The sequence below is a fragment of the Convolutriloba macropyga genome, chromosome 9 (genome assembly GCF_964194025.1).
Source record: "Convolutriloba macropyga chromosome 9, txConMacr16.3, whole genome shotgun sequence".
Classification (NCBI taxonomy): domain Eukaryota; kingdom Metazoa; phylum Xenacoelomorpha; order Acoela; family Convolutidae; genus Convolutriloba; species Convolutriloba macropyga.
The window spans coordinates 48,966,600-48,981,291 of record NC_134476.1 but is presented as its reverse complement, the minus strand read 5'-3'; the positions used below and the strand labels follow the sequence as shown (position 1 = coordinate 48,981,291).

At 31.4% G+C, this 14,692-nt stretch overlaps 1 protein-coding gene across 12 annotated transcripts in view; it reads right to left on the bottom strand.

Annotated features, from left to right (window-relative positions):
- LOC142345818 (uncharacterized) overlaps positions 1-14,692 on the bottom strand; it is a 401,292-nt gene that overhangs the window by 359,142 nt on the left and 27,458 nt on the right. Inside the window, exons 1-2 of one of the 12 annotated variants that reach the window (XM_075398198.1) lie at positions 11,242-11,507; positions 10,405-10,485 (exon numbers count right to left, since the gene is read on the bottom strand). The exons of 7 other annotated variants lie outside the window; for them this stretch is intronic. The gene's annotated coding sequence lies outside the window, so the exon portion shown is untranslated. 4 more of the 12 variants (XM_075398202.1, XM_075398200.1, XM_075398197.1 and 1 more) reach the window with 4 other exon arrangements.

The window sequence follows — 14,692 nt, the reverse complement described above, 5'->3', positions numbered from 1 at the left end:
ATGTTAGTTTGTTTCCTTTTGAAATGCATTATGTTGCTCTTGACAAAGTATGTTTGCTTCAAAATAGATGTTGCTCCTTATTATGTGGCTCTCCTAACAAAAATCTAAAATAGTGGATGCAACTTTTTTTTATAAAAGGACTCTGTGGTGACCATGTCTTTGAAGAAACACAAGAATTATTGCCGTTTTGATTTTATATGGAGACAACTGTGCAAAAATTTTGGTATTTTTTCCAAAATTAAAATTCTAGCTAGCAACGCTAGTTCAATCCGATATCAAATTTTTTTTTTGAACATTGGTGGGATATTGAAAAAAAGTAAAAAATACTATATTTGTAGATTTCAACATTTTTTTGTTCATTCTGACCTTTTGTTTTCATAAAAAACTTTCTAGAAGAATAGTTGATCAAAAAATGTAAATTTTTGAAGCTAATTTCGAAAACATTCCATTTTTAAGAAGAGCAAAAAATTTGTCACTATCTTGCTCACATCATGTGAGGACTTAATAGATATCAATTTATTTCGAGCCTTCTAGTTTGGATGGCCTCAATTTATTGCAATTTTTCTATGCAACAGATATTGACCTAAACAGTAAGACTGAAAAACAATGCCTTTCAAAATACTCGTGCCTTTTCATAATGGGTGGCAAAACGTTTTTTTTTGTGGGGAAATTTAATTTGATCACTGAGAAAATCCAATAATTTTGAATAAAAAACTGATCAACATACATTTTGCAGAACATCTACAACAAACTCTAACACTTCACAACAATTATCCCTCATGGCAATAGTCGAACCCAGTCAATTCGAGTGCCAACAATGCTTCAAAATATTCGAAACATTAACAAGAGTAAGTTCATTTTTTAGTAGATTTTTTTAAAGCCAGACTTTTAAGTCTACCTTCAAAGTTTTTTTGATGAGTTTGTTTTTTTTCTGATGCAAAAAAACTATTTGAGTGGCTTACACAAAATAAGAATGGGCACTGATCATTTGTTCAATTTTGATACCTTTAGGTGTCGCAGACATATTGTGACGATTTCAGGGACTGGCGGGAGTCACTCCAGCGATTACGAGTAGATAAATCAAAACACTGAAAAAAAATGATATTTTGAAAAAAAACTGAATATAATGAGGGAAACTGCTTCGATTGTTTCGTTGACATTCGCGATGCAAATTGGAAATTTTCTTTTTCAGTTTATAAGTTCAGAAACCGTTTTTTTAATGCGAGAAGATTAAGTAAAAAATTTCGATATTTAGAGCAATATCTTGCCAGTGAATAGGACTGCCTCTTTTGTGACTAGAATTGACCGTAGAGATTATGCTCAGTGACCACCTCAAATTTTGTAGGTATCTCATTTTTGATGACACAGTGCTCTACTATCAGATGAAATGTTCGGAATGGCTTGAATTTAGTGTTTACCCCAGTCGGATTCGGATATTAATCTTGCAAGATCTTGCAAGAATCGTGCAAGAATCTTGCAAGATTATGAATAATCTTGCAAGATGATTTCTTGCAAGATTCTTTTAAGATCTTGCAAAATTAACATCCGGTCTCGACCAGGATATATGTTTAAACTTTGAATCAACTCTGTCCAGTGCGCTGATAATTGACTGATTCTGAATAATTTTCGTAATCCGAAAATGATTAGGTGCATATTGAGATAAACAAAAAAAACAAAAAGTAATGAAATTTTGTAATTTGCCTCATTTATATGGAAAATGAGTCATAGGTTTCAAGGACAGACTTGTCGTTTGATGCAAGCGGATTTTTTTGCAACATTGCAGTTGATTTTTTTTTGAAAATTTTTCAAGTATTTTTTTGAAACAGTGCTCCATGTTTATTTTTTTACAAAATTTTAAGTGAAGAAATAGAAGTTCAACCTCACACATAAAAATTTTATATTTGTTTTATTTATTTTATATTTATTTATTTTATATTTATTTGGTTTTCATGTTTACTAACAACTGTACATAGAATTTTAAATTTAACATTGAAATGCAAAAATTGATAATGTGTAATCCACACGCCATTTCAAGTAGTTTTTTGTAATGGTTTTGCAATTCATTTCTACTAACTTCAGTCAAAACTGTCTCCATAAATCCAAGAGAGACCAACCATAACTTGTTCTTTCAAAACAGCGGTTGGTGTAAAATTCAAACAATTTAACTAAAAAATTTCAGCTCAGTTTGAAATAAAAGTATGAACAAAGTCATGTCGTACACAAATGATATCAATAAAACTTTCTCATAAATCTGTAACTTATTGATCAAAAATCGGTTAAATCCGCCTTTTATAACTTCAATAGCTAAAGCAATTATCGGACAGATCTTAAATCAGTAAATTTGCTATAACTAGTTGAAAGTTTAAAGCGGTCACTAATAACTAAAAGCTTTTCAATACTAAGTTGAAATGACAAATAGAGCAAAAGAACATTAATTGTGTTCAAATTGAAACAAACGCTAAATCGAGAAGCTTTTTGACGTTAAAACCGAAGCTAACAACCATGGCAAGATAAAAGCCATGGTGTAAATCATAGTGCATAAAAGCATAAATCAATTATTGGCGCTCGAACACTCCAAAGATCTAACAAATTTGAAAAGACTCGATATAAACCAGACATTATATCATTATATGTACTGCAATCCTTTTAACCAACTGGCAGTAAATCCAACAGAAAAGGGGGTAAATTTAGCCGGAAGAAAATTTTGGCCGGGCTGCTTCAAAAGATAGACCCCTTTGCCCCAAAAGATAGATATATATCACTATAACAATGTGTATACAAATGCCTTCTTATAATTTTTGTAGTTTATATGAGCGGGCAAGTTATTCACCTGAAAGGGAACGAATTAAATTTTTGTGGGTTTTGATTTTTACGCTGAAATGCAATTTAATCTGAAGAGAAAAGTAGGATAGGCTGAAAGGAACTTGAGACATTCTAGAGTTATAACTGGATATAACTGTGCGGTTTATAATAATTTAAATAAGCCCTATATAACACTCAAAGCCTTATTGTAGGTTAGTATAGTGCTTTAACTAACTATAAAAGCAACCGAGCATAAGGCACCTTAATAAGCAGTAAAAGTCGAAACTTTACAAATCAAGATCTTAAGAACGCAGAGTGACTAAGTTGGAATACAGTACGAGAAAGGGTAGAAGAGAGGCAAAAGCTTGGGCAAAGTTACAAGAGGGTTTTTTCTAACTATGCAGTCTGGTGTTTTGTGTTCGGGGTGACCACGTGTCACTTAAACCCTGACAAAAATTAATCCTGGAAATTTTAACAGGTGTTAACACGACGTTTTCTCCTCTCAAAAGTCAGGCAGGATTAGGTACTAAACCTTAAGCCAACAAAATTTAGGAAATCAGATATTACAACTCTGGCTGTCTTTAATACACTACAGTTATGCCTCTGTTTATTACTCTGTGAAAGTCTTTATGCTACTCATTTTTAACCCCAGTCTGGCTTTTATGACTGTGGCTGTCCTATTAAGCTGAGAAAACAACCCCCCATAAAACTCTTCGATCTTGCTGTTGGGAAAATGGTGTGATCAAAAACAACATCAGAATGAATAAATTGCAAAATTATTCGTCTAATGAAAATTTATAACTAATAGGTTATAACAATTGCGACCTCAGCTACGATAACAAGTTGCTTCTAGATTTGTTAATTCCTGGAAAATGTGAATGAATCAAGTTTGCTAAGATGAAGTGACTTGCAAAATTTACCAAGTAGTTATGACGATATAAAAAGTTTCAATAAACTCGTTATTAAACCTGATTTATAAATGCAATTTGATCATCTGATTTCAGAAAAACTAGGTTGTAAGTAAATTGGAAACGAATTTCAATGAGGCCAGAGCAAAATCACGTTTCCAATAGATGTTTATGTAAACCCAAGCAAAATGATTGTCAATTTCTACTTGAGCTCACAATTCCACAAAAATGGTACTTCGAGTAATGTTGAGCTTTTCAATTCTACTCGCACGGTATTCTGAAAAATTTTGCATAATTCTTGCAGCTGAGGAATATGGTATAAGTTCTTTTAGAAGAGTCTTTAACGATAAGAGCAATCTTGAACAAGCAGTTTTCGTATAGTTTTCTCGAAAACGTCAGAGACTGTTTGAAATTTCAGTAACCTGAATTCTCATATTATCTAATAAAAATAATTGCATTATTAAAGCAACAACAAGAAAGTTAAATTTAATTTTTTTTTCAAATTAGTTAAGCTTGTTTCATGTAGCATGCCATTATTACGGCAAGAGCTACCGGGGAACTCAATGGTCGAGTATTGTATAGCTGAACCATTAGAAAAACAAAACGGTTCATTTAGATTAACAATGTTTTCTCTATCTCAATTTAGGTACACCTTATTCCTCTAATTTAGCACTAGCTCCTGGCTGAAGCTATTATAAAGAACCGCCCTTTCATCCACAGTAATATTCTAATCAGCAATATAAAGCCTACAAAAATTGAAAGTCAAAACGCCTAATCTAGAGATAGTTATACACGCAACAGAGCTCGCAATACATAAAATAAATCTTAACATCAAAACATCTAATAGTCTCAATGAACTACAAGGAAGAAAAGTAAAACTTGCAACTTGAGTTTAAGCTGTTTGATCGATAGCGATAATGCATACATAAGAAAATAGACAAGAGATCTTTCCGCAACATAGCCAAACATAGACGGTTGCATGTATAGATGGAAAACCTGAAATTTGAAATTGACAGAGAAAAAATAGACCAAACAATTTAAACCCGAAAGTTGGGTGACGTTTTGCGCTAAGACAAACATATTAAAACACGATTTTTGCGGTGCAGACCGCGGGTGCAGACAGATCGCGTTGAAAATTAAGCTAAAATTGAAAGAAGAAATGTGTAGTAAATTAAGTTAGGTTAAATGGAATTTTACTCGTCACGAGTAGTTTGACAGCTTCTTCAAGCCCAAACAATAAATTTAATGATATAAAATATTTGACCAGAAAGTTCGATAAAAAATCATTTACTTAGTTTTTTTTCACAAAATTTTGTCAAAAACCCTTTTTATCTTCTTTTCAGTTGTCTGCTGATAGGAAACTATCGTTAAAATCAATATTCCTTTATATATAAAACATGATTTTGTTGGAAAATAGAAGACTTCAAATAACTTCGATCTCTCAAAATATCAAAATCAACTTTATTAAGTTAAAACTAAAGCAGAAAACGTATTCATTTCTGAAATCTAGAGTTGTTGTCGCAAACAATTCTTCTGATTCCATAAGAACATACCAATTCAGTATTCATTAGTCTGAGAGAGTTATTTCCTGTAAATCTTAGACACAAATAAAATCAGAATGCAAAAACTATCAGAAATCGTTGAAAATTATGTTTGCTATAAATAGCGGTTTTAAAAGTGTAAAAAACCGAAATTGTGTTTTTGGGTCTAGCTCTTAACACATTTCCGAGATATTTAAAAAATATTAGTCTCATCATGCGTATGAAATATCAAATTTGACAAAGTTTTTCGAAAAACCTCAAAAATTTTTATTTCAAATTTGAGTTCCAAAATTGCAATTACTAATATTATTGCCTCAAAATCCCAAACTTAGGTAGTTAAAAAGCAATGAAGCCCTAATTGAACGTTGAGTAAGGATCAATCGTCAAAAAAAATTTAAAATTTTTTTGGTTGTTGGGGTTTGTTTTTGGGTGTTTTGTTTGCGTGTAATGGTTTCGGTGTGTGTGTTTGTAAGGACATATATATCTTTTTAAATTGGCCTTATCTTATTTTTTTAAGAAAATTTTGAAGTAATTTGCTTATTGTCTTCCGAAAAAAGTTCGGCATATCATTGGTTCAAACAGTACAAGTAATTTTCTCCAAAGCTTATAAGTTGCTCTCGACTGCTCCCAACAGTTTCTCTGACAGAATTTAAAATATTTTTGTGCAACCTTGAGAGGTATGTTGCAACCTTTTGTGCTACGCACAGACTGGCACGAGCCATCTTGTAATAATTAACGCTTTGTTATGATTGACTATGCACTTTGAGGTCTTATCGATGAAAATTGGACTTTTCCAATCGCAACAGCGTCGCAAACAGCAAAAGCGCAAAGCAAGTTAACTGTCTGTTTACTTTGTAGGCGAGAAAAATGAAATTAAAAATTCGTTAAGACATCAAAATTTCACGCCCTCTTCACGCCTTAGCTTAAAGAGCACAAGTTTTTGTTCTGTACGTCGCTTTTTGTTATCATAGTGTATAAAAAATTGCTAATATTTGCAATCTTTAATGAAATTTTGAACCTTATCAAATGGTGATTACTTTTCATTTTAAAGTAAGTCAAAACAAACGAAATGGGAATATGTTGAAGAAAGAAAAGACATCTGGCTGTGGAATCTATAAATGAAGCTCAGCCTTTATTTTCTTACAACTTTTCAACGCTAAGCTCACCTCTGTTTGTCATCATTCACCAGCATAGTAAATGGGACGTTCTTAATAGCTCTAAACAGTAATTTTATTCTCAGATCCGACTGTACTGAAATCGTAAATATTTTGGACATAATTTTCTTGAGCGAAATAAGCTTGTTAAAAATTTAATTTCCTCAAAAAAAATAAATTTGATAAAAAGGGAAATCGAGAAAATTTGAGGAAATGTATAAAGTTAGAAAAAATAGCAACTATGAGATGGCTTCGTAACGAAGCTTTTGACAGGCAACTTTGTTGTAGAATTTTGAGAATGACGCTAGAACAGAACTAAACACTCGATGAGAGACAAAAATCAAGTCAGATATTCAGACAAGTCTCTTCGCAGAAGCGTTGGTTAGAGTTCAGAAAGATTATCACCATAAACTAAGTCTGCATTATTATACACTTCAATACGATAATCAGTCTTATTAATATGCATTTTTAACTAAAATATGCTACAGAAATCAAAACTACATCAAAAGCTCAATGATGATATTTTGCTCAGAAAACGTAAACTTCCGACAAGAAGCACTTTTTTATCGGTCTTTTTTCATACATTACTTTGATATGAGAAAGAGATGAAAGAGAAGAAAATGTTAAAATAGGCGGCAGCGTTTTGACGCTTTTGTAAATCTAAAGCAGTCGAAGATTTGATTTGTTTTATATTCTTTCTCGAGCTGACATTGAGCGTCGACAAAACTGCACGAAAATTTTGAATAAGAACAATGAGAAACAAAAATTGAGATCAAATTATAGGTAAATTGTTTTCCAGAAAACTTGCAAAGGTGAAAGAGAAAAGTATCCAGCCCCAATAAGATAGAAAGCAAAACTTAACATCCAGCGCAAATTATGTTATTGGGTAAGTCGTCGAGGAAGGAGTACTAAAAAAAAACATTGTAAATTTCCTCTGATACATATATAAATAAAATGCAAATGGTAAAAGAGGGAATGTAAAATTAAGAATATAACTTTATGTAAAATTATAAAATCATTAAATTACTTAACTAAAATTTTGACCTTACATTAGTAAAAAAAATGGCCTATAATGCGAGCATAAACTGTTCTCACAATTTTATATGTACATCATAAAGATCAAAAATAAAAATTAAAATCTAATGCTCTCATTGTCATCTTTCATATCATATCATCTACTGTGATGTCATTCGGCAGACGAAATTAAGTAGATTTGAGTTTCATTCTTTTTCTTGCTTCGCCAAAAATCCATTAAATATAATTCTGAACTAATTTGACTAACCCTTTAACAAGCTACTATACTCTCACGTTTTTGAATTGTTGATATTTTGATATTCGTGAGAGTTTAGAACATCTGTGAAACAAGGTAACAAATTCTATTCAAACGTTTTTTAATATAGTTTTTTTCTCTGAAGACAGTTTTCAATACAAACGGACCACAGCGATCTATAAAGGTTTTTGATGGATATACCTGGATAACCATTTTGATGTAAAGTAACAATGATTATCTAATATGTAAAAACTTTTTGACTGTGCCAATTGGTTAAAAAAATTAACAGCATCAACAAAAATGTCAACAAAACATTTACAACAAAAATGTCTCTGCTTTATCGCTGAAAAAAAAACAACGAAAAACTAAAGTCCATATAATTTCTTATGAAGGTATTAAAATTAAAACAATAATTATACATGTAAAAAAGTTACCTTAAAAACAGTATAGATAGTATTTGAGCATGAGTTGGTTTTTTATTGTTGCTCGTTGACTATAGACAACAATATTCTAGCTGCTTACTTCAAATAATAGATAAAAAAATCGGTAAATTCATAATGTGTTGATAGATCTAACATACTTACACCAAAAGATAAGAATCTGGTTGTCCTGACGCGCTAAATTTTGTAAGATTTGAATAACTTTATGCCTTGAAACGTCGCAATCCAACCAGAGGGGATCTAAATAATGATTATACTAAAGAGTAAAATTTTAAAACATTAATTGAATTTTAATTTTCCTCAATTTTTTAATTGAAATCCTTTAGCAGAATTCTATCAAAAGCCTTAATTTGATTGTAAATAAATTACATCCAAGACCATGTTCAAATTAAAAGACATAAGATGTCAAATATTTGCAGTTTTATGCATGTAACGAAATCTTCAGGAAACATCTAGTTTGATTCTATATCTGTTCAGTAATAATTTCTAGAGGAAATTTTAATCATCTATCTGTATAAAAACTATGTACTTTATATTTTACCGATTGCAGATCCAACTAAAATAGAACTGAGATCGAAAAACTTAATTTGCGACAAACGGAAACTGATAAGTTATGGATGAAAATGTTCTCTAAGTTCTCTCGGGACAAAATATTTGAAATTCAATTAAAGTTTTTCCAATTGGCGGAATTACAGTAGGCAACGTGGATCTATTGCAACTACCGTACGGAAAAATTAAAAAACAGAGTAAATTAACTGTGTCAGTCATCTTGAAATTTGTGTGATCTTCCCATCGTTATTTACAAAATAAAATAATGAATTCTACTATAATTAATTGATCTCATTTTCTCAGGAATTCTGCTAAAACATACGTCAAAGATCTAGAAAACTTTTGTTACGCTGGTTTTCTCTCTTTAAGTGATTTTTTGATGCGATAAAAATCAAAATTTACATTTTGTTATACTTACTTGCTTGAAATTGTTAACGCGCATTTGCAATTGGTGTGCCTAGCTACCGCTTAATTTCTAAACCTGACTCTGATTTTTCTAAGACTCTCTTTTATTAAATTATAGATCATTAGATTTGTTTCAGCAATTTTTCTCGTTACCAACCTGAGGTTATTTTGTAATTTCCGACTGCTTGTCACTGAATACTAAAAGAATGTGACGGCCTAATGATTATTACAGAGAACTTTTGTGAAGGGTTCTCAAACTATGTTTTTATTGAAAACAGGAAACCCAGCCGCTGAAAAAATCACAACAATTTTCAGCATTTTTCAAAAATTAACACTCTACTATTTAGCTTTAATGATTAGTTTGTTTATCCGACAGTGCCCGGGACTTTTTTTTGAAGTTATTGCAGAGCAATCCATATTTGCTAAATCAAATTTATAAGCATGCTGAACAGTTCATACAAATCTATATATATATATATATATATATATATATATAATTATACATATATACATTAATATATATATATATATATATATATATATATATATATATATGTATATATAATTATATATATATATATATATATATATATATGTGTGTGTGTGTGTGTGTGTGTGTGTGTGTGTGTGTGCGTTTGAATAAAAAGTTTATATTTGAAGGTTATGCAAAGTTTTGAATGAATTATCGCCAAGCTGCTGAAAATAGTGGAAAATAAACGAATGAAAAACTTTCGGGGATATTTGTTGCTTATTCAAAATAATGTATTGAATTTGAAATATGATCGATGTAAAAAGCTGTTAAAGCAGCTGATTTGTTTTCAAGTTTTCAAATTTTAATTTTTAAATGGCAGTAGAGAACATGTTTTTTGTTAATATAAGATTTTTGATTTTCGTCTCATGAAAAGTTAAGAAATGATGTCATGAGTGGAAATTGTTTTTTTTCTCATCTCCAATCTGTTCAATAAAAAACTTCGAGTCGATTAAGCAAAAAAAATGAATTAGTTAACACTCTTGCCCGGACCCTAGTCCCATAGCATATCAGTACTGAAACATTGTATTTCAATTGTATATCGTCGGCCCAGTAGTGTATAAGTGTATCCTAAGAGTATCTGGCTACTCATGATCTGCAGTATAAGTGCAGCATGCTTACCTGCAGCTCAAAAAAATTGACAGTGTCACGCAGATCGTCAAAGCAACCCATCAAACCGTAAAATATTGAATATTTATGGTTTTCGTCAAACAGCAAAATCTAAATTCATAATACGAAATCAGAATAATATAATAATTATGTATCTTAACCAAAATTAAGTAACAGAACTGCAGTTAAAGACTTACTTTCACCTCAAAGAAGAAATAAGCCCAAAATCAGTTTAATTGTCAGTTCTCAGCTTGGCTCTTTTTACATCTGAGTTAGCCCTTGGTAGATTTAACCCCCTTTCTTTCTACTTTCATGGCTGACAGCTCCGTGCGTTAATGAGTTATTGTAACCAAAGTAGTTATTACTCCATTTTATAACCAAGACTTGTATTGTAACCAGTTTTGCACAAAATTGTAACCGGGTTTTGCAACTAGTTTAAAATGTCCCCTTTTTGGGATAAAAGTCAAGTGTGTTCACGTTTGAACATGAAGGTGGCTTTGAAATAAACTTGTAATTAACCGATTATAACATTTCTGCAATTAACAAATAGCTCTGTGTTGATCAATATCAATATAAGGTGAAAAAAGTATCCAAATTTATCTAGAACTACTAGGTTAATAATTTATTTATATATTTTCAAATAACGAAAACCATTTTAATGCGATATAATCAACATCCGTAACAGCAACAACGCAATAAACTATTTGGAGCATATTAAGTCCCACGCAGTTCACGAACGACATAAAATTTTTTTTTGATCTAATTGCGAAGCCCTCTTAAAGTTCAGGTAAGTATCACAAGAATAATTTATTGCAAAAATATCCATAAAAACTGGTAAACAAAAAAGGGTGAATAAGAAAGTAATTGCGATGTAGTAAAAGCGTGAATTGTTTTATTTTCACTCCGCGCGAAGTAATATATCAAAATTTAAGTTGAAGATTATTTCAGTATCTACAATACTTTTTACAATGCAGCACTTCCTTATTTTCCTTTCCTGCCTTCATGAAAAGCTGGGAAAAATAAAGGGGTTAAACCTCTCGAATTTTCCGCACTTTGATTTGTTTTTTTCCGATTAGTTCCGCCAACCAACAGCTTAACTCTATACTGCGTTTATTGTTGTGTTTTTCCCGTTTTAGATCACATTTTGTTTTTGTTTTTCAAAATTACAGGTAAACAACTAAATAATATTGGCTGATGATGAAAACGGCAAGATTGAATCAAATTTGAGAAGTGGTTTAATGCGCTTTGAATGTCGCGGCTGCAAAGACATATAGCAACTATGAGAGAAAATTAAGCTAAAACATACTTGCTTCATTCAAAATCTTTACCTTTGTACTATTTAATGTATTAAGGTAGTCAGTCTTTTTAATTCTCTCCTTTTAGTGGTAAAACGAAATAGCGGCGGTAAGTTACTATTTCACCACCACCACCAGCACCACCAAACACCGCAAAATTCGGTCGACCAAGGTCTATATTTCAATTTTATCCAATGATAACTTCACTGCTCCTCAAGAGCTAAATTGCTGCTTACTTGTTCTCTCTATTCTTATGTTGTGTGTCTTTTATCCCCAATAAAATGCAAGTCGCCAATTTATATGCAACAGCGCCAATCTTTACATTAATTTAGGGGAAATGCCGGCAAAAAACAGTCATCTAATGTTTTTCAATATTAAGTACATGCTGTACATTAGGTGAGAGCACACCACTAATTACAGTGCAGTATATTGTGCAAATGAAAAACAAAATCTATATAAATTTTTTGGCATTGAAAATATTTTTAAAATAAAGGATTTAATAAAGGATCTAATAAGAAGCAAAGCTGCAAATTGTTTGTATAGTTTTTTTTATAGAGCTTGTTGTGGCCCTTGAGAGGCTGTTAGTTATACTTTTATTTTTGTCTTCAATCTGTCATGGAAAAGAATTATAGATCCCTTTTTTAGCTCAAGTGGTCAACCTTTTGGTTATGCAGATCATCAAATCTCCCATGATTATATTTTTTAGGATTACATTGACACTTTTTATAAATATCAAATTTTTGCTAAGAAAAACTAAGAGATTTGTTATTTGAACACTCTAATACTAAGAATTCAGGCGCTATTAACGTTCTGAAACAAAACAAAGAAGCTCGATATTCTAGCTACTCATACAATTTTCGAATCTCTTCCCAGCAAAAAATTTGCTCGAAAAAAAATGATTTTCAGAAAAAAAGGATAATTTTGTAGTTTGACTGGTTTGTGAGGAGCAGAAAATAGAACTTAATTAACTCGTTTTCTTTTCTTCCGTGTAACTTGGCCGATAAATACCAGAATTATAAAAGAGCTAATATAAAGCCTCAGCCGAAAACGGCAGCAGACTTTGAATTTTCCAAAACTGCAGCAACGTGAAAACAATAATCAGAAAGGTAACGAAAAAAGCCGTTTATCTTTATGCTCTCCCAAAATAATGAAATAGCGAGAATTTTGGCTGCCATTTTTTATTTAATTTACAAGATCTAAAATTTCTGCAGCTAAAAAGCTTTCTGCTAATGTGAATGATTTCCCGGATCAAATCTCAATTTTGCTGGAATTTACAATAGAAATTGCAAACCCAAACAATGCTCCAAATCTCAAAAATTGTCAAATGATTGTCTAGTGAAAAAGAAGAGATGAAAAATTTTTATAAAATTTTTAGAAAAACCAAATAACATTTGCTGAATTTTGGTGATAAATTGAGTTGGTTGCAATCCACAAACGCTTTAAATATTCCAAGTAATTGAAGAGAAATAAAAACTCAGTTCAAATTTTTAGGTAGTATTTGCCCAAAGATTAAATTCCAGTCAATGCTCAAAGAATCAAACCTAAAGTATAGATATTCAAATTAAAGAAAAGTAACTGACCGCACCAATTTTTGTGAAGCTTTTCCTTATTACAACTTGTTCGATTTTTTTTTAAAAAAGTAAAATTTGTGTTCAGAACTGGAAAACTTTTTTGCAAAAATACTATACAAAAAGTTAAAAAACAGCAATTAGCTGCAATGTCAGAGCAATTTTAGTAATATGAGAAACAGTTTGGGTTCAAAAATTGATTGAAGAGCCATTTCATAGAGCCAAATATTAATTAGAAAATATTTTAAGTTAGTTCAAAAAGAATTCAATCTATTTGCTCCTCGGGCGGTTCTACTACTAACTGCCCGATTTAACGAAAACTAAAAGTTCAGTGCAATCTTTTCCCAATGTACTCCTGCATTATTGTTTTTATTGGTTAAGATTGTAATTGAATTTTTTATTGTGTAATTTTGTGGACAACTTGTCAGAAAATTGTTATGCAACGGAAATTACGCCAGAGTATGTGTACCCTGATAAGTTCTGAAAGATATTGGACAAGAAACATTTCTAATCTATGTAAAACTCATCATTACAAAACCAATAAAAAATACCGTTAATTTTCTTTTATGTAAGAAATCAGAAAAGATATTATCTTATGGATAAAAATATATAAAAAATTGAGCTTCAAAGCCAAAGTTGCAGTTTTACAAGTTCAACCCTGCATTGATAACTGATAAATAATAAAGTACTTACCTGGGTCGAGGTTTTTGGGTAAATTTTTGTAAGAAATACGGTGAATGCGGTGAACTTTTGTAAGAAATGCAGTGATTGCGGTGAACACGGTGAAAAAAATATTTTACCGCAATTACCGCATTTCTTACAAAAATTTACCGCGAAATTCACCGCATTTTTTACATATATTCATCGCACCGACTTTTTTGGCAATTTACTGAAAAAAATGCGGTGAAAGGGGTGAATGCAGTGAAAAAAATAATTCAACACATTTCACCGCATTTCTTACAAAATTTCACCGCATATGATTTCCAAAGTTTACTCAATCTAATTTAAATTCACAAGAAATTGATAAGATGTAAGTGATAGTTGGCGCAGTGGACTAAGCAGGCGAGGGCATGCAGGAGGTCAGCGGTTCGAACCCGTGTGGGGACGTGTTTTTGTTGTAAGAATACTGAGAACGCGGTGAAAGTAAATAATTCACCGTGATTCACCGCAAAAAGATGTAAGAAATACGCGGTGTAATATTTTTTCACCGCATTTCTTACAAAAAATCACCGCATTTCGCGGTAATAAATTTTGTAAGAAATGCGGTGAATTTTTGTAAGAAATGCAGTGATGGCGGTGAATACGGTGAAGATAAACATTTCAATGCAATTCACCGCATTTCTTATAAAAATTTACCGCGAAATTCACCGCATTTCTTACAAAAATTCACCACACCGATTGTAAGAAATGCGGTGAATGCGGTGAATTTTTGTAAGAAATGCAATAATTGCGGTGAATACGGTGAAAATAAATATTTCACCGCAGTTCACCGCATTTCTTACAAATATTTACCGCAAAATTCACCGCATTTCTTACAAAAATTCATCGCACCGACTTTTTTGGCAAATTAATGTAAGAAATGCGGTAAAAGCGGTGAATGCAGTGAAAAAAATAATTCACCA